Raw genomic sequence first — 21719 nt, 5'->3', positions numbered from 1 at the left:
GAAGAAAATCTACTAGAACCTGGGTCCTTTCAAACATCGAGGCCTTTCTGAAATTTGCTTCCCTCTGCTCCCACCGGCATGGCAGATGGGCAGCTGGAGGGTCTGATACTCACACACCCAGACCCACAGTGAGCCCAGATCCTTTTCCAACTGACTCCACTTCGATGCATTTTCCTTCCTAGACTTAATCTTTTCCTACATCTGTTCTCTCTAAAATATTCATTCTAGGCTGGACATAATGGCTCACAGCTGTAATCCTGGCACTGTGGGAGGCCTAGGCAGGAGAATCACTTGGGCCCAGGAGTTTGAGACCAGTCTGGGCAACATAGTGAGACCCCGTCTTTACAAAAATATTAGCTGGGCATGGTGGCATGTGCCTGTCGTTCAAGCTGCTCAAGAGACTGGAGCAGCAGGATCACTTGAGCCCAAGAGGCTGAGGCTGCAGTGAGCCATGATTGCACCACTGCACTGCAGCCTGGGCAACAGAGCAAGAACCTGTTCCAAAACTAAGATAATAAAATAAAGTAAAGTAAAATCCTCATTCTAGGGCAGAGAGTGTAACATATAAATGATTATTTCTGGTTTTGTCGCTAGTTCTCCCAATCCCCCATCCTATTTAAGTTTTGGTATCCAGAAGTTTTTCCTAACTGCTGTCCTGAGACCTTCCTACCATGTGCAGCCATTCTCTCCTACCTCATTCCCAGCGGAAGTTGAGGTTAGGTATTCAGCACTCTATATATAATGTCCCTAATGCATATTCCACCGTGTTTAATGACTTATCCATCGCCTTATGTTCCTACATGTTTGTAAATACATCAGCTGCTGAAGACAGGAGGAAATGGTAAAATCAGCCTGCAAGAAACTCTGGAAGACTTTTTACTGGATTCTCCTTTGAATGGTACATGTGGAGTTTCTCTTAATGAGCTAAATTGGTTTCATTATTTGTAATTGAGCTGCAGGTAACTCCTTTAAAAGGCAGGTTATTCCCCCAGAGATGTGAGCAGAACCCTCGTGGCCTGCCTGTGAGGCTCTGGAATGCCCCGCGGCTCTCTCTGCTCCTGACTTGGAGTGCTTCAGGCTGATGCTTCTGGAGCTCACAGCTTTTCATTTGCAGACTATACTTTTTCCTTCTTTCTTGCAAACGTCATGCTTTCCTATTACTTACCTCACTGTTAAACAGATGTGACATATTATCGTCTGCTAACCTGGACGTACTTCAGAAACTCATAGTTCTCTTCCCTCTCCTCTTTTTCTACACTCTAGTTATATTGTTATTGTTTAGTACTTTTTTATTCCAAAATGCTTGGGAGCAATGCATAGCACCAACTGCGTGGACTCCTCTCTGCCAATCTCTGCAGGAAACTCTCCAGATTACAAACTGACACTCAGGCACCTCCGTGTACTTGGAACATCTAAAGGAGGAATATGCATATGCTATACTTATATACTTATCACACACACACACACAAGCCTGAATCTGAGGAGTTCAATATGTTTTATAGAAAACACAAAACAATCTTCAGCAAAGAACTTGGACAATCAAACGCTGTATTAGTTTGGTGAAAAGTAATTGCATTTTTTTTTTGCCATTAAAAGTAATAACCAAAACTGCGATTTCTTTTGCACCAACCTGATACAACTTAAATGCTATTGATTTAGTCACATTTCCTGAAGCATGACTCGTAAATGAAGATATTTAAAAAGGCAATATTGTTCACGGAGTGGAAATCTGGCCTGAGAACAAAAGAGATTATTTCTAAGATGTTTCGATTCCTGGAGGGATTTAGACAAATCATTTGACTTATTGGAGACTGAGTCTCCACATTTTAAATCAAGACACTGGGGGCTACAGGCATTCTGACATGATGTCCAGCTCAAAAATCCATCTTCTAAATTCAAATACTTTACATTGAATGATTTCATCACAATCTATATTAATGTAACTGTCCAGAAATTGGGGTAATCTCACTATTTTGTCTTTTTAAAAAATAAATGTTTTGACTTTCAGCAGATTTTGATCTACAGAAGAAATCACAGACTCTGTAGAGAGCTCAGAGAGTGCTGCTAAATCTCACTCTTGAGTTCTCCTAGTAAAGATCTTATTTAGTATAGCATAGCCTTTTACAGTTGAAAAACAGTATTAATACATTCTTATTAACTAAAATCAATGTTTTATTTAGATACCTCTAGTTTTTACTTAATGTCTTTTTTTTTTTTTTTTTTTTTTGGTCCAGGTTTGCAGCCACAAACCACATTCCACTTAGTCACCATGTTTCCTTAGGCACTTCTGGGCTGTGACAGCTTCTTGGGTTTTCCTTGTTTTTGATTACTTTATAGGTTTGAAGAGTATTGGCCAGGTATTTTGTAGCATGTCCTTTACTTGCGATTTGTCTGATGTTTATCTCATGATTAGATTGGGCTGTGAGTTTGAAAAAGGAAGACCACAGGGATAAAGTGTCATTTTTATCACCTTATATCAAGTGCATATACCATCAAAATGACTTATGATTGTTGATGTCACTCTTCTTCACCTGGCTGAGGCAGCGTTTGTCAAGTTTCCCCTTTTTCCGGCTGTACTCCTTGAAAGGAAGCCAATATGCTCAGCTCACACCTCGGGGATGGGGCGTTGCGCTGCACCTCCTTGGAGGTAGAGCATATACGTTGCTTGGATTTTTTTCTCTTTTTTTTTTGCATAAGAGAATTGTTTCTCATTCCTATTTATTTATTCAATAATATATTTACATCAGTATGGACTCATGGATATTTGCTCTATACTTTAACTTATAATCAAATCTGTCTTTATTATTTTATTCCTCAAATTGTCGCGGCTTTGGCCATTGGGAGCTTGTTGCTTGGCTGTGTTAACTTGTCATATCTACATAACTGTGTGTGTTTCTGATTTTTGTGTTGTTTTGTCCTAGTTCATTTGTGCTGCTATGACAGAATATCACAGACTGGGTAACTTATAAATAGTAGACATTATTTCCTTATAGTTCTGATGGCTGCTAAGTTCAAGATCAAGGTGCTGACAGGTTTGACTATCTCGTGAAGGATTTTTCCAGGAGAGTGGAATGTTTTGTCCTCACATGCCAGAACAGCTGAAGAGCAAGCTAGCTGAATGGGGAGTGAAGCATATCTTACCAGTGCCTTAATCTCATTAAGAATGGTGTGGCCCTCATGGCCTAATCACCTCTTAGAGGTCCCACCTTTTAATAGTGTCACACTGACAACACCTAAATTTTGGAGGGGGCATGTTTAAATTATCATACTTACTTTCTGACATCATAAGATGGTCCAGGCTCATCTTACATATTTTCTGCTCTAGTCCTGGAAACATCCATTGATCCAAAGAATTCTGGGTCTGTTTGTTTATTTGTTGTTGTTGGTTTTTTTTTTTTGCATTGGAGAAAATATTAAAAACCAAGATATGGCTACTAGGTGTGTTTGTTGCAACTAAGATGTCATTGATTCCATTCCAGGCTTTCCATATATATGAATAAAAATACTTCTATATGTTACTGCATGTGCTTTAGTCTGTTCTCTACGGTCATGCCAGACTAGGTAATGTATTAAAAAACAGATTTATTTTTTATAGTTCTGGAGACTGGGAGGTCCAAAAGCATGGCACCAGCATCTGGCGAGGGGCTTCTTGCTGTGTCATAACATGGCACAGGGAATCCCATGGCAAGAGGGCAAGAGTGTGCATGTCAGCTCATGTCTCTCTTCCACTTTTTTATAAACACACCGGTCCTAACATAGGGTCCCCACCCTGATGACATTATCTATTTCTGATTAACTTCTGAATGTCTCACCTCCAATCAACATATACATTTGGGAATTAAGTTTTTAACACAAGAAGTTTTGGGGACACATTCAAACCATGGTAGTCTGTATCTTTCTTAAGCTAAAAATGAGTTCATACTGGTGTGTACAACTTTAACTCATTACTATATCAATTATTCTGGCCTCCTCTCTCTTGGTTATCTGTAAATTTTCGTCCCACCATCTATTTACTTTATCATTAAATTCTGATGTACAGTTGTAGCAGTATCAGAATTGCTGACATGTAACTCCATGGGAAACAACTTTATCATCCAGGGTATAGTGCTTATGCACAGTTTCCTTTGTCTTAGTCTTACGTACCCACAGTGCTCATTTCACAAGTTACTGGAGCCAGGACCTTTACCCCTCAACCTCCTCAGTGAACTTGTTTCATGCATTTGTCATACAGTTCATTCATTTTGTTACATTCTGCATTCCATTGTGGGAGCCCCTGACCTCATAAATGATTTATCAGATTTGCATACATTAAGGTTCACTGTTCGTGCTATGAAGTTCCATGCATTTTAACAAGAGCATAATATCATGAATCTATCATTCAATATCATGCAAAATAGTTTTACGATCTAAAAAGTCTCCTGTGTTTCACCTATTTAACCATTTCTACTCTTTGAAAAACCCCTGGAAGGCACTGATCTTTTTTCTTTACCATGCTCTAGTTCTGCCTTTTCCAGAATGTCACATAATTGGAATTATACAGCATAAAGCCCCTTCAGATTAGCTTTTTTCCCTTAACAATACACATTTAAGGCTCACTCATGTTTTTCCTTTTGCTTGATGGCTCAACTTTTTCATCGCTAGATAATATTCAGCATATAGATTTGCCGTAGTTTGTTTACCCATTCACCTATTGAAGGACACTTTGGTTGCTTTCAGTATTTTGTGATTATAAATAAAGCTGCTATAAATATTCAGGTACAGGCTTTTTGTTGGCACAAAGTTTCAAATCAATTTGGATAAATACCTAGAAATGTGATTGCTGCATCATATGTTAAGACTATGTTTAGTTTGTTAAAAATTTCCAAACTATCTACTAAAGCAGCCGTAGCTTTTACCATTTCAATCAGCAATGAGTGAGAGTTCCTGTTTGTTTGCATATTCTCCAACGACTGGCATCATCAGTATTTTGAATTTTAGATATTCAAACAGGTGTGTAGTGATATGACTAAAAACCTACTGGATGACATTATTATTTTAATTTTTAATTTCATAATGTCAAATGATGTTGAACATCTTTTTAAATGTTTATTTGCTATCTGTATATCTCCCTTAGTGTTATGTTGGTTCATATATTTTGCACATATTTAAAAGATTTTTAAATTTTATTGTTCTTGTTTTAAGTGTTCATGTTTTTTAGACATAATCCTTTATCAGATATGTGTTTTGGAAACATTTTGTCTCAGCCTGTGTCTTATCTTTTGATTCTCTTCACAGTGTCTTTCATAGAGAAGAAATTAAAATTATGTTTAATTTTAAAATACACCCACTTAATTTTTTCCCTTTTATGAATTACTCTTTTGGATTTGTACCTTAAAAAAAATCACCAATTCAATGTAACATAGGTTTTTCTCCTATGTTTTTCTCTAGATATTTTGCAGTTTTGTTTTGTACATTTAGGTGGATAATTATGATAATGACAATTTTATATAGACATTTAGTTGTTTCTGTACTATTTATTTAAAAAACAACCCTTTCTTTATTAAATTGCCATTGTTATTTGCCAAAGATTAGTAACTGTATTCATGTCATTCTATTTCTGCATTCCATTATTTTCTATCAATCTATGTTTTTGTTTGTTTTCCAACACCATGCTGTCTTGATGACTGTGGTGTTATGTCTTGACATCAGGTTGTATCGTTCCTTCAACTTTGTTCTTCTTGAATGTTGTTAGGTATTTTGGGTCTTTTGTTTTATCACATAAGCTTTAGACTCAATTCATAAATATCTACAAAATAGTGTGCTGGAATTTTAATTGCAATTATATTGAATCTAAAAATCAGGATGGCAAAAATGGACCTTTAAACAATATTGAGTTTTTCAATCCATAAACACAGAATATATCTCCTTTATTCACATGTTTTATTTTTTTTTAGTTTTTTACATATATAATCTGTACTTAATTTCACATTCCCATTGCTAATTTTTTACATGTTGAAAACTGATAAACTCTATATTAACCTAGTGTCCTACACCCTTGCTATAATCACTTATTAATTCCAGAGGTTTATATTTCAATTATTTGAGATTTCTGCATGACAGTCATGTTAGCTGTGAATATACACAATTTTATTTATGTATTACCTATCTATATATCTTTTATTTCCTTTTCTTGCCTTATTGCACTCTCTAGGACTTCCAGTTCAATGTTGAGTGGGAATGATGAGAGGAGGCAGCCTGGACATTTTTGACTTTTACCTGATCTTGGGGGTAAAGTACCCAACTTGTCACCATTAAGTATGTTAGTTATAGGCTTTTTGTGGATATTCTTTAAGAATTTAAGCTTGCTTTATACCTATTTTTTAAAAAAAAATTTAATGTAGATGGGTGTAGCATTATATCAAATGCTTTTCCTGAATTTTTGCATTAATTTATACAATTGCATATTTTTTGTTTAGTCTGTTAATATGCTAGATTACATGAATTGATTTTTGAATGTTAAACTAGCTTTGGATACCTAGTATACATGCCACGTGAGCAAGGTATACATTATTTCTTACACGTTTTTAGGTTTGATTTGCCAATATATTTTGAAGCCATTTTGCATATAAGCTTATGGAATATATTGGCCTGTAGCTGACCTTTCTTGTAATGTTTTTGTTTGGTTTTGGTATTAAGGTAATGCTCACTTTATAGAGGGAGTTAAGAAGTATTTCCTCTGCTTCTGTTGCTAAGGGAGTACATGAAAAAGAATCATCTATAATGTTCAATAAATCTAGAAAGAGCAAATAAGGAGAAATATTACATTTTTAAATTTATCTTTTCTTTACATTTTAGTTTGGGAAGTTTCTATTGACTTATCTTCAAGCTCTTCTGTACTAGATTTTTTTCCCCTGAGATGAGTCCAGTTTACTGAGGACCCTATCGGTGCTGTTCTTCCTTTTAGTTACCATGTTTTTATTTCTAGTATTGTTTTATTGTTTCTTAGAATTGCCATTTATCTGCTTATATTACCCATCTCTTCTTGCAAGTTGTCCACTTTTTAAATTAGAGTCCTTAGTACATGAGTTATTTTAAATTCCCTCTGTGATAATTTGAAAATCTCGGTCAACTTTTGTAGCTTGTTTAGTCTTTTCTAACTGTTTTTTCTTGCATTTTACCAGGCCTTGTGTTTTGTTGTGATTGTTGTTCAAAGGCAGATGTGATATGTCAGGTAGTAATAGAAACTGAGGTAGACACCCTTTTATTTATGTACTTATTTTAATTTTTTTTAAGAGATGAAGATCTCTCTATGTTGCCCAGGCTGGTGTTGAACTCCTGGTCTCAAACAATTCTCTTGCCTCAGCCTCTCTAGTAGTTGGAATTACAGGCAGGAACCAAAATGTTAGGCTAAATAGGTTTTTAGTGTGAGGTTTTATGTTAACCTGGCTAGGAGTAAGGCTATATTTAATGTTTGTTGTATCTGTAGGTGCCAGAGGTTCCAAATTCCTTTAGTGCCCTTGTTTTCATCTCTTTTGTTGAACCTGAGCTTCCCCTAAGAACTCCTCCTTAAACAGTCTGTGACTTTTAGTTCTTTGAACTATAATCCACTGTTATCACACTGGAGCCCTGTTGGTGCCATGGTAAGGTTCCAGGAAGGAAATGTTCTATAATCATAGAATCTCTAATCTTACGAGTAAATCTCAAGCTTTGAGTGCACCTGAGTCCCTGGACTGTGACCTTCACAAGTGTTTCTTCGGTTTCATGTCCCCCCATGGATAGGCAACACAGTGAGCCCAAAGAGATCTGGAGTGAAGGAACGCCCTTTCCTGAGTGGACTAAGGGTCTGGGATAGTTTTTGCTTGGGTAATTGGCCTTTGTTATGGAGAATACTCTGTACTTCGCAAGTGGTGCTCTTCCCCCTAGAGAGGGGCAGGCTCTTCCTAGAACCTTTCTCAAGAAACCTGTGCAGTGCCTGTAGGTAAAACTCATGCAAAGTGATGGATCCCCTAAAACCGCAACTCCCCCTCCTCTCATATATCAGCCTCCTGCTTTGACACACTTAGCCTCCAGCAATTCATTAAAATAACCGGTAAGATTTTTTACTAGTTTATGGCTCCAGCAGCTTCTGCTCCAGGTAAATTAATCTCAGCTGTGATTCTCTGTATTTGCTTTTCTTTGGAGAGTTCAGAATGGTGATTTGCAACCTCAATTCTCTGAAGAATACCAAAAAAGTTGATTTTCCGTTTGTTCAGCATTTTTCTTTATTATTGTAAGGAGGAGAGTACTGACTTCCAGTCTCTTTACATGTGAGAACTGTGATGGGAATGTCTTATTCTTTTCTAAGTGCTTTATCATTTCCCTGGGTTTTTCAGCAAGAAGTTTTTATTAAAAATTTATTTAAACATAATTGTGTCAATAAAACACTAATAACTTGAAAACCATTTTTCATGTCAAGTGGCATTAGTTTAATGTACATTTACAAATAATTGTAAATGGTGGCTTTGCTAAATACCAAGCTCCCTTTTAAGAAGGTACATTTTACAACAGTCATCTTGCCTGAAAACGTAAAGGATTTAGTGATAAGACAGGGAGATAAAACTACGAAATGGGTTATTTCCATCTCTCTACTAAATGCATGTTTCTAAGACTTGAGGATAAACTGTGTGCCAGGAGCTGACTAAATGTTTTTTTTTGTGTGTTGTTGTTGCTGTTGTTGTCGTTTTGAGACGGAGTCTCTCGCTCTGTCGCCCAGGCTGCAGTGCAGTGGTGCAACCTCGGCTCATTGCAACCTCCGCCTCCTGGGTTCAAGCTATTCTCCTTCTTCAGCCTCCCGAGTAGCTGGGACGACAGGCTTGCTCCATAGCTGGTTTCAACCCACCACCTGATGTTGCCCTTTCCTTTTTGCAGCTTCAACATTGCAGCTAAGCAACATTCCTTCCCGATAAGAGAACAAGACCATGAAGTGTATCTGTTCAGTTTACGGAGGCTGTGCATTGAGTGTCTTCATGCCCTCTGCTTCACCTTTTGATGTACAAGAGCCTAACTGAAATGTAAGGAAATGTTACATCTCCACCCCAGAGTGAAATAGATGTATGTAACATGCATGTTAGCTTACTATGCATGTGTGCAGCACATTTGTGGCTATTCATAGTTCCTCCTATAACCTGTTGAATATGTATACTTAGCCAACTCATACAGCACAAATTCCTGTCTTATCCTTTCCTCCCTCAAAACACCTGCTTCTCATTTTCAGCCACGAGCTATGCTTCTTGCCTGCAGGTTGCTCTACCCAACTTTAGAATTAAAGCTCTCTTTTCTAAATTTACAGATTTTGTGACTTTTTCTGGTGACAGTAACAAGAACTAGAAAGAGATGTATCATTTAGGGTTTCATATGCCAGGCAACGGAGTTTGGAAGGGATTGACACAGCTTTGTTTAATTGTATCAAATTTGATTTTTAGAAACCTGTACTCTTCTAAATACAGATTCAAATCTGAGGCTTAAGAAAAAAAATAAAGCAAAATATTCACACTTAACACTATACATTTTCAGAAGGAGGTTATATATAAGCACAGGACTATACAATCAGATATTGATGGACTGAGTAGTGATCAGTTCTTACTCATATGTTTTATTCTTTGTATTAAATTGTATGAATGCAAGTATATTTAATAGAATCTTCCTTATTTAAGAGGCATCAAGGATACCTCATCATAATTCAGTAGACTGATGCATTGAGAATTTTAATATTATTCTATTTGCTAATATTCCAACATGAATCAAAAGGTCTATTACTCTCAGATTAAGATATTTGGGTAATTAATGTTCAGATATGTGTTTATAAAGTATTGAGCTTTTGAAGAGGAACGTGGGTAATTATCACTATTAATTTTGCTCTAAATTATATTTCGGCTTGTGCAATTGTTATAAGCACAGATTCTGGCAAATATAAACTCTTTAAGCAAAACATATTTAGAGTATCACATTTTCTTTGGCTAATAAAATTATAGTCAGTCACGAACATTATTGATATGTTGATTTAAAAAGATATAGTAAAATATCTGGTTAATAGTTTTTTAAATGAGGAAATAAATGATTACAGAAAACAATAAAATGCAGAAATACTTTAAGATGACTATCTAATTACTCCAGAATTTCACTGCTCATATTTCTAATTTCTGCTATAAACACCCACACAGGAATGTTGGTAAAGTCTTAGTAAAAAGAAAAATAAAACTAATATCTATTACTAATGTCATATATTAAGCCCTAATATTGTTGTCTACTCTTTCACTGAGCAATGTACTCATCTTTTAACCCCTTAGCATCTATAACTTCAGCCACAAATTTCTTATTTTAAAATGGCTTTATAGTCTTAAGGCTGAGGTTATATTTGAAATGAACAAAAGTATAGAGATTGAAATTCAGCAGTGCAATTTTATAACTTTACAAATAAAGATATTATTTGAGATATTGAGAATTTTAACATTCTCTGAGGCTTAAGAAAAAATAAAGCAAAATATTCACACTTACACTATAAATTTTCAGAAGGAGCTTATATATAAACACAGGACTATACATTCAGATGTTGATGGACTGAGTAATGATCAACTTTACTGATATTTCTTATTCTTTGTTTTAAATTGTTGACCGCAGGTGTATTTATAGAATCTTCCTTATTTAAGAGACATCAAGGTTAAGCTAAGCTTTATGGATAAGGGCACAGCCTAAGACTAGAGGAATATTGTCTGAGACCAAGGCGTTTTCCACCTCTTAACAGATATGTAATCTTTACTGCACTTCACTGAACATTTGCTTTCCATTTGTAAAACTGATAATAAAAAACTAACTTCTGGAGCTGCTGTAAATATTACCCTGAGAAAAATAATTAAAACAGTAATGAAAACGTCTCAACACAGCGCATGTCTCTCTTTGCAAGTTCAATATGAGTTATTCTCGTTACTACTATTCAGTTAGTGACACGGAGACCCGCGGATGATTGGTGCTTCTGTTGCAGTGGTTTTCAAATGGGGTTGATTTTATACCTCAGAGGACATCTGGCAATGCCTGGAGACATTTTTGGCTGTCACAACTGGGAGAATAGGGTGCTACTGGCATCTAGTGGGTAGAGGCCAGGGGTGCTGATAAATGTCCTGCAATGCACAGGACAACAAATAATTCTCAGGTCTATATTGGCAATAATGATGAGGCTGAGAAATCCTGCAGTCTGGCACTAAGCTTCATTATCTTAAGAATAAATCTCATCTCTAAATAATCTTTAAATTCTTACTAGTGATCACAATGAATAGGCTTCTTAAGGAAACACATTTTATTCTTTTCTGTAATCATTTATTTTCTCCTCTAAACAACACTCTTTATTAGACCAGGCATCATGATGCATGCTGGAGGTTCAAAGATCAAATACATGAAGTTTGCCCTTAGTAAGATCACAGTACATTAATTTATAGAGGGAAACACATAATTGCCCTGCACTGAGATGCATAAATCATGATGACAGAGATGTTGCTTATGATGGTGGCAGGAGTGGGGGTACTTAAAGATGTTGCTGGAGAGATGGGATGGAGTGTGTCATGCATGATCTGTTCCCACTAAAATGTCTGTGCACTTCACCTTCTAAACCAGGGGACAGGACTGAAAGGTTTGAAGCAGGAGATACCATGACTCAATGTGTGCTTTATAAAGCTTTTTTAGTGTTAGTATATACAGGAGATGAAAAATGTGAAAGAAGAGATACACAAACCAAACAGGATACAACTTAAAAGTGCAAACTAGAGATTGTGAAATTCCAAGTTTGGCCAGTGACAGGTTCAAGGGGAGAAACTTATGAATAGGGTTTTGCATGAATAGTTGATGAATGAGTAGCTGAGGGAGAGAAGAGAGGAGTCCTGTGACATACCTAGATTGCTGTGTCAGAGACTGGACTGATACAGACTGGACTGATGCAGACTGGACTGATGCAGACTGGACTGATACAGACTGGACTGATACATGTGGAAAGACAAAAGTGGGGAGAAAGGATAATGGGTTTAGTTTGAACATTCTGAGCTGTGGGGCTGATGTTTACAGAATTTGGGAGAGGGATTGCTTGGAGCAAAAAGAATAAAGGTTGCCAAAATACATATTTAGTTACTGGGACTGAGGGCTCGGTGCGGTGGCTCACACCTGTAATCCCAGCAATTTGGAAGGCTGAAGCGGGCGGATCACCTGAGGTCAGGAGTTCGAGACCATCCTGGCCAACATGGTGAAATCTCTACTAAAAATACAAAAAAAAAAAAAAAAAAAAAAAAGTATCCAGGCATCCCAGCTACTTGGAAGGCTGAGGCAGGAGAATAACTTGAACCTAGGAGGCAAAGGTTGCAGTGAGCCGAGACTGCGCCACTGCACTCCAGCCTGGGAAACAAAAAGGAAACTCCATCTCAAATATATATCTATTATATATAGTATATTATATATAGTATATTATATATGTTATATATTATATATAGTGTGTGATATATATTGTGTATTATATATTATATATTTCATATATGTAAATATATATATTATGGGGACTAGGCAGCCAATGCAATAAAAACTTGAGTCTCAGTGGATTTTTGTCAACTCACTTTGGGGTCTGATGGTGGTAGAAATGTGGATGTCCGTAGGTTTTATATGGATACAGAGCCACATGTGAGAAAAGCCTGGATTAGATATGGATTGGGTGCATATCAGCACCCAGGAGAAAGTGGCAGCAAGGGAGGAGGCTGGCAGAATGCTTTTTTATTTGTTTTTTAATTATCTGAGCCCATTCCAAATGTCACAGGTAAATATGAACGCATAACTCATTAATTGTTAGCAATAAATGAGTTTGTAACGATGTATTATTAGTAACATTAGCATCTTTATTATAATGTTGTGCCCTGAATTCACAATTGACAGGTATACTTTCCATCTTTTTCATGAAATTATATCAAGTATGGTATTGCATACAATTATTGTCCATTACATATTTATTGATAAAAACTAAATAATTTTACAAAGGAGAATTTCTGAAGTCACATTTGACAGAGTTGCTAAAATTACATATACACATATATGTACAATCTCTACACATAAAAGACATATACATGCATTTATATGTATATGTATTATTTACACACCCATAATACTTACAGTACATAAACACAGGCACACAGACCTGTTTCTTTGAGATAATTTTAAATTCAAAAGAATGCATAATTGGTCAAATATTGTCAAATGAAGCCATGCTTATTTTAAAGTGAAAGATATAAAGAAATAATTGTGCAGATTGTTTGTCCTTAGACGTATGCAATTATACAAATTAAGAGAGACCATGGAGTACTATGCAGCCATAAAGAAGGATGAGTTTGTGTCCTTTGTAGGGACATGGATGCAGCTGGAAACCATCATTCTCAGCAAACTATCACAAGAACAGAAAACCAAACACCGCATGTTCTCACTCATAGGTGGGAACTGAACAATGAGATCACTTGGACTCGGGAAGGGGGACATCACACACCGGGGCCTATTATGGGGAGGGGGGAGGCGGGAAGGATTGCACAGGATTTATACCTGATGTAAATGATGAGTTGATGGGTGCTGACGAGTTGATGGGTGCAGCACAGCAACATGGCACAAGTATACGTATGTAACAAACCTGCACGTTATGCACATGTACCCTAGAACTTAAAGTATAATAATAATAATAATAAATAAATTTAAAAAAAAAAAGAGAAAAAATTTAGTAAACCTTTAGTCCCAATCAGTCCATTGAGAAATGTTAATTTAAGGAAAGAAACAGAAGATAATTTGCACGTTTCCTTTTAGGTCCCTTGAGGAGAGGCTGGGTCTGGCTGGAGACTGCACTGCAGAGGGTAACCCCCGTCTCCTGGACCACCTAGCGATGCTCTAAAATCTCAAGGAGACCCTGCTGGCATTTACTTTATGCAAGACTAGCTCCAGAAAGCCCACGCGGCATGATGCATCTAGAGAGTGCTGGAAACAGGAAGAGTCTTCTCAATGTGCCTGAAGACTGAGAACAACTGCGCACATTTATGTGTCCAGAACACTTAGAAATACACGTTAGCATATGATAAAATAGTAACTCATGGCCATTTATCATTTGACCAAAAGCTTTTCAGTGGAAAAATCTTTAAAACTTTTTTGGCGGGGGCTGATTCTTGGGGCAACGTTGTGCCTTCTGAAGTCCTTCAGTGTTGTTAATCTCCCCATTTCCGGTGCGAGAACTGAGGGTCAAAGATGAGGCTTCCCTGATCGAAAGCGTTGCAGCCGGCCAGCTGGCCTGGATCCCCAGCTCTGCAGCTGAGACTGTATCAGCCTAACCTCACTTCAGAAGACTGCATTTGCTCAAATTCTGAAATTCACTTCATTGCAAGAGCCACGTACTCTTTTTCCAAAAGAGGCTAATATACCAGGGCCTGGGCCATGCTAAAGCTGTGTCCTCTCGCCTTCCTCCTTCACGGGCTTGTTCTGTGTGACTGGCTGAGGCAGGCCCCGCAGAGTCCTCTGGCCATCCCTCTACACTCTGCTACCCGCTGTTTGGGTAGCTATGTGCCTACTTAACAAGTGATCGTTTTGTTTTCACGGGTGTGACATCTGCTCGGTACACTGATAATGCCATTGCTTCTCAGCCTGGAGCGTCTCTCGCTCCCACGGGCTGTTCATATTCACATTGCCAGACCTGCGAGAGTAGCCTCGTGTCTCCTGAGTCATCAAAGGACTCAGGCCCTGCTCACTGCCCGTGATGAGAAAACTCCAGAAAGTGGACAGCAAAACAGCGCAAGCCAAAAGACAAATATCTATTTTCCAATAATCATTTGGAAAATGTCATAGTTTGGGATGTGAAGCCCAGAGAACTAGATTCTGGGCTGACTCTGCTCTTTGGTGCCCATGATTCACGGGAGAAGTCCTGTCATTCCCCTGAGCTTCAGTTTTCTTACCTGTAGAAAGGAGACAGTAGCACTTGTCTTGCTTCCCTCAAAGGCTCATGAAGAGGGATGGCTGGGATCCTGGAGAGTTAGAAGCGGCTTCGTGTACATAAAGCTGGATAAGCTAAACCAACCTGAGCCCTGTCACCGCTGTCAGGAAAGGAAGGTGTGCTCTGGAGCTGGACCCCATGGCTTCCTCTCTGCTCAGACACCTGGCCAAGCAAGTCAGGGAGCTTCACTGTGCCTCAGTTTCCCTGTGGGGGAACTCCCTGTGGGAGAGCACTTTTACTTATCTGACATTCCTGCTGCAGACTTTATCAAGGTTAGAAATGGAAAGCCTTTAGATCCAGGGCTGGCATGGAGTGAGCTTTCAGGATTAATTAGCGTGACTTTGATTCGGAGCAGGCTGCAACTGAAAATGAGAATTGTTTTTTTTTTTTTTTTTTTTTTTCCCTTGGAGTCAATTTGAATTTTACTTGGAGAAATCACAACACTGAACACAAATGGGTCTTTCACTGCCTCTTCTCCCCAGGCCTCTGCGTCCCTGTCCTGAAGCTCAAGCTTGCCTTGTTTCAGTGCCCCTTGAAATACGAAGTAAGTTCTGTGCTAAGACACTTGGTTCTCAGGTGAAGGTCTAAGAAGAAAGGAGGATTTTTACTACCCAGAAACTCACATTCTTTGGAGGAAATTGGAGAAAGACACTTAGGATGCCCCAGGAACATTTCCACATTTTTAAGGTCAAATAACAGAAGTTAAAAAGGGAGTAGGTAGACAACATTGTTTTTTGACCTTTCCTTACATCGCATATGGGTCTAACATACCCCTCTTTACAAAACTGGAGTAGTTAGGCCTGGCGCGGTGGCTCACGCCTGTAATTCCAGCACTTTGGGAGGCTGAGGCAGGCGAATCACGAGGTTAGGAGTTTGAGATCAGCCTGACCAATATGGTGAAACCCTGTCTCTACTAAAAACACAAAAATTAGCCGGGCATGGTGGTGGGAGCCTGTAGTCCCAGCTACTTGGGAGGCTGAGGCAGAAGAATTGAACTCCGTCTAAAAAAAAAAAAAAAAGGTGGAGTAGTTACTTGCAGCAGAGATTTAACAACTCTCAATCTTTATCACTTACATCTTTTATTGTGCAACAGACTATAACCTTGCTCTACCTACCCAAGTTACCTGTTTATTAAACAAACAAACAAAAACTCAGATTTGGGGGTTTAGGACAAAACAGGTAGGCCTCAAATCCATTTACAGATTAAAAGATGGTATTGATTTAAGGCTCCAGATTTTCACTCTCACACTCAGAGCCTGATAACAGTCTTCTAAAGTTGTACCCTACTCATCCTTTCTTTGCTAAGGTTAATAATTAACAAGTCAACCAAATGGGGCACCTGCACCGGAAAGGTAATTTGACAGTGACAAGACAGGAAGAGCTGGCCCCCGTACAGGCTGTCTTACACCTGTGACTCCTGGTCGGGCGCAGTGGAGGCTCACGCCTGGAATTCCAGCACTTTGGGAGGCTGAGGCGGGCAGATCACTTGAGGTCAGGAGTTCCAGATCAGCCTGGCCAACATGGTGAAACCCTGTCTCTACTTAAAATACAAAAATTAGCCAGGCATGGTTTCAGGTGCCTGTAATCCCAGCTACTTGGGAGGCTGAGGCAGGAGAACCATGACGAGGGGTGGTTGGGATCCTGGAGAGTTAGAAGGGAGACAGACGTTGCAGTGAATGGAGACAGACTCTGTCCAGAATAAAAAATAAATAAATAAATAAAAAGAAAGACCTGCAACTCCAGCTGCAAAACTCCCTCATGATTCCCTTTGGTTCCCTTTGATTTGCTTATATGATCTTAGCCTGGTGTGCATGTGGAACTGGTGATTGTGAGTGTCTGTGCAAGTGCATCTTCCTGCGAGGAAAATGAATGCTCTACATTTCCTATGGATACAAAGATCTGCTCAAGCAAGTGAGCAGTGTGAAATGTGAAAATTTCTATCCCACAATTCTTATTTATTAGCACATAAGGTTTTCCATAATTTTGGAAATACTTTGGAGGAAAAAGTTAGAAATTTGCATTGTAAGCTATAGAATAAGTATGTATTAAACATCCAGTATATATTTGTGTATACACATTTTTTTTTTTTTTTTGAGTTACAGTCTCACTCTGTTGCCCAGGCTGGAGTGCAGTGGCACAATCTCGGCTCACTGCAAGCTCCGCCTCCCGGGTTCACGCCATTCTCCTGCCTCAACCTCCCGAGTAACTGGGACTACAGGCACCTGCCACCACACCCGGCTAATTCATTTTGTATTTTTAGTAGAGACGGGTTTTCACCATGTTAGCCAGGATGGTTTCGATCTCCTGACCTCGTGATCCACCTGCCTTGGCCTCCCAAAGTGCTGGGATTACAGGCATGAGCCACCTATGCCCGGCCTCTCTATACACATTTTTATTTATGTCCAGACATATATACATATTCCAATTTTACCTGCTTTTAGTTTTTTGTAATTTATTTACAATTGTTTATGCATTGGAGAAAAGTCATATATATTTGAGAATATTTTAAATTCATCATGATTATTACATTAATATAAATACATTTGAATGGTATATTATGCTTTTCCTGATATATATATGCATATTTTACAATTTATATTGTATATACATGAACAAGTTCTATAAGAACACAATTATGTGCATTCACACATCATTTGTTCAAAAGCTCAGGAGAATGCTATCTATCAGATAAGTGAATTTTTCAGATCATTGAACCTTACTATTTCAAGCACAAGCATTTAATTTTTAATATCTGCAAGGAAATTTTCTGTAGGCCACTCCCTGGAGTTCTTGGGAAGATACTACTGAGCATAATAATAACAATGAAGAAAAAAAACAGAAAATATTACCGTAGAGTGAGTATCTATTATAGCCCTCACTTTGCACATACTTACGTCAGGAAATCCTTGAGATTTGGTGAACTGGGTCCTCCCATTTAGATATAACTGTCAAACAAAGTGGGACTTGGAGAATTTTGGTAACAAGATTCAGTTATAAAACTAAGAAGTAGAATTAGGATTTAAAGGTATGTCTTTCTTGCTCAAATTTCCATTGTCTTTCTCATACATTTTCTTCCCTTGAGTACCTTACCATACTGGCATTTATGGTTGCCTGCAGGCTCTGACACCTATAGACATTTTCTGCTTTCTAGTTTTTCTGGGACTTCCTTTGATGTTGAAATCTCCATGTTGTCTTCTACTGCATACGACTTTCTGCTCTAGTTCTGCCAGTTCTCCTCAATTTTGTTTCTTGTAATGTGCTCTGTGCTGGTTAATCAGAAAAGTGGGTTTGATAAAAACTATTGGTTAAAGTTTATTTGGTAATTAGAGGTAATTATTCCCCTTGTTTCTTATAAGAATATATATTTGTGTCAGTTAGGCACTGGACAGAATGACTTTAACGCAACCAGGGTTTTGCTGTGTGTACATATTCACTTGCTAGTCACATTTTACTGTAAAGAAATATTTAAAAGGAAATGCAAATCAACAATGATGCAAAAATCTCAAAAGAACTCACATTTAGAAATATTTAATAAATACTGTAGGTCAGTTTGAGTTCTTCCAAAATATGTTCCGTTAACAGCTGCTCTGCAAATTGTTTCAGACCTTTAAGAAAGAAAGCATGTTAATAAAGAGCAGTAGGCCACCTCCTTCCCCATCTTATTCTAAGGGATTTGTGCATACTTCTACAGATTGTATAAAAGTTTTATGTCCATGTTTCTGTAACTGGTTTGGCTTTTTCTAAATTGTAGGAGAAGAAAATCCAATCTCTAGTTTCTTTGTAGCATATAATTGGAACAAGATAGTCAAAGAAAAGAGAAAGCTTAGAGAAAGAAAAGTCATTTCTGAAAGTTTGAGGATTTAGTATATTATGAAAGAAAACTAGCTCAGGTTCAAAGGGTTATTAGAAAATCTAAGAGGCCCTGCCAGCAGATCTTTTCTGGTGCTATATAGACTTCAATGGGCAGTGTGAAATATAAAATAAGATTTTAAAGTTCAGTGATGAAAAGGACACGGATCATCCACAAAAGTCACTTTAATTGAAGGTAGAATTTTGTTGGATGACGAGAGAGTTGAACATGTGGAGGGATTTATAGGTTCAATGTGGTGACACCAAAGTCTCATGTTTTCTCTCTCAAAGAATTTCGTATTTTGAAGATAAGCATTGTAATCCATTAATATATGACAATATAGACACATTGCTTCTTTTTAATCTTTTTACTGATTATGAAATTCCTTTTTTCATCAAAATTTATTACGACCAAAGAAGTAAAATTTTACAAGTTCGTGAAAAAAGTAGTTGTACCCAATTACAAGGTAACATCTCCCTAGTATCTAATTCCACATATATTTTCTTCACCACCTCTGAAAGAAATTCCAACATTATTTTCCAGAACATAAATAAAGTAGAGAAACAGAATTACTCTGTGTATGTGGGCGTGTGTATGCGCGCGCTCCTGTGTGCGTGTGCGAGCGCGCTCATGTGCGTGCGTATATGTGCGCGCGCGCGCTCGTGTGCGTGCGCGTGTGTGTGTTTTGGCTTTATCTGTGTTCTTCAGGGACTCCAGGTCTCTTCAACTTCCTCCAGCACAAGCTCTAGGTGTTCCTGAGGCTGTTGGGAGGCAGCATTCATAGGAACTTTGGGCCGCATTGTGGTATCAACCTGTCTTGCATCCTCTTCCCTGACCCGCTGCTGTGGGGCTACTTGCCAAGGTCACCAAGGAGATGCGTTCCGTCAGGCCTCTCAGTGAAGGTACTGACCTCCTGCAAGAACCGGGGGTCCCCCGCCCAGGGAAGAATTTTGTCAGTGGCCCTACCCTATCCCTTCCTCTTCCCCTGCAGGGCCAATGTGAGCGGCAGACCTGGCGTTTGCACTGCACTGTCCCTTCTGGCCTCCCCCTCTCCTTCCCACTCCCCAGTCGTCTGCCACTGCTCCTCTCGCTTCGCAGGCAACAAAGCCAGCCAGGTGTCCCACGTCCCAGAGAGTGTGCACTAAGGAGCTCAGCAGCTCTCTCTTGGATTTGCTCTTTGTTGAAGGCCTCTTGCGTGAGAACACAGCTATTGATCATGGAGTCCAGACCAAAGGGAATGGTGGTGTGAGTAGCATTGTCCTAATACTCACGATTCCTTCCTGTACTTCTGGATTTTTGAGTCAAATGTTTGTGGTTTTCTCTTCTCCTGTAAAATGAAGAATTTCTCAGGAAGTCCTAGGTGATTCGTGTACATATGTGGCTGTGTAGTGGATTATTCACAAAATAAGTGGATGCACACTGGCTCTCCACATATGCACTAAATGAACCACTAACATGTTTTATCCAGGCAGTCCTCAGCCCTAAAGCTCACCTTCTCTAACTTTACAAATGCAGTTTCATTTTTCTTATACGTTTTGTGGAAAAGTTGAAGACTGTGAGCAGCATACTGCTTGCAACAATGTTTAAGGGTCCAGTAGGAAGATCAGACTGACTGACGTGAGTCAAAGCTTTGCCTCTTAAGCAGAGAAGAGAACTGTGGGTGCCAAGGACCCAGGTGGGGTTTCCAAGGAATAAGGGGGTTTCTCATCAACATGTGTAAAAGTTTAATTATGCAATTATTTTAATTATAAGTTCTAGAGATTTGATGTAGCGTATTGAGCCTATAGACAACATGCCGGTATTGCACATTCAAAAATATGTGAAGAGAGAGAATTCGTATTAAATTGTCTTACCAAAATAAAAAATAAAATAAACTAGAAAATAAGTAAATAATTAAATAATTATTGCCTCTTGCAACTAACTTTGGACAAATGTCCTACTCTGGTAAAGCCAGGGCATTTTCTTGGCTGAAGGTGCAGGGCTGAGGACTTCCTAGATGAATCGCATTAGTAGCTCAATTAGGGCATATGTGGAAAGCCAGTGTGCATCGCATATTTTGTGAATAATCCACTACACAGCCACATGTTTACATGAATAAGCTAGGACCTCCTGAGAAATTATTCATTTTACATGAAGAAAGACAACCATAAACATTTGGCTCAAAAATCCAGGGGTACAAGGAGTGATCCTGAGTATTAGGACAATCACATTCACAGGCATTTCCCTGGCTTTACCAGGGTGGGACACTTGTCCAGAGCCTCTGCCTTTTCCCATTTTCCAGATATTCCATAAAAAGAGTTACTGTCCAATACATAATTAATACTAATAGCTTTCTTAGTTTATTAGTACTAATAAGAATGTGGCCGAAGTTCAGACTGACAAAGTTAAACCTGCAATCAGTGGGTAAGATACCAAAATCATTTCATAGCACTAATTTTGTGGACAATAACCTAGAAAGCCTCTGGAAAGTAGATGTCTTGTGGCCCGTGTGACTCACAGAGAATGAGCTGAGATAGCTTCAGACTCCAGGGAGAAGGTTAGCCCTGTGGTCAAGGAAGGGTAGGTGAAAGTTTGAAAGGAATTAACAGTAGAGACTGGAATCAAGGGATTGTTTACTCTATTTCTTTGATGACACATCATTCTAGCACTAGATCTTTAATTATACTTGTAGCAAATATATACAATCTTTCATGTATTTTTTTAATTAAAGGATGTTAATTTGTTGACTTTAATATCAACGTAAGAGTTTGTCCTTCTTAGTGAATCCCTGTTCCTCAGCCTGGTCAAATCTAGTTTTCTCCTCTCCAGTTAACTGGTTGTTGAAAATGTGTTTCTTTCACATCAGTGATTCAGGAGATAAATATTTAGGTT

The 21719-nt window shown here is 38.4% G+C and overlaps 1 long non-coding RNA gene across 3 annotated transcripts in view; it reads left to right on the top strand.

Moving 5' to 3' along the window:
* The window catches only part of LOC103881159, a 51795-nt gene extending 35903 nt beyond the window's left edge, over positions 1–15892 (top strand). The window contains exons 8-9 of one of the 3 annotated variants that reach the window (XR_004178166.1): positions 8887–9029; positions 13828–15892. This is a non-coding gene — a long non-coding RNA (uncharacterized LOC103881159). Of the gene's footprint in view, positions 1–8886; positions 10894–13827 lie in introns of those variants that run through there. The other 2 variants (XR_004178167.1, XR_004178165.1) reach the window with 2 other exon arrangements.
* Positions 15893–21719: the final 5827 nt, after the last annotated feature.

This window comes from Papio anubis, chromosome 14 (genome assembly GCF_008728515.1).
Source record: "Papio anubis isolate 15944 chromosome 14, Panubis1.0, whole genome shotgun sequence".
Lineage (NCBI taxonomy): Eukaryota > Metazoa > Chordata > Mammalia > Primates > Cercopithecidae > Papio > Papio anubis.
This window is presented reverse-complemented; position numbering and strand designations above follow the sequence as displayed.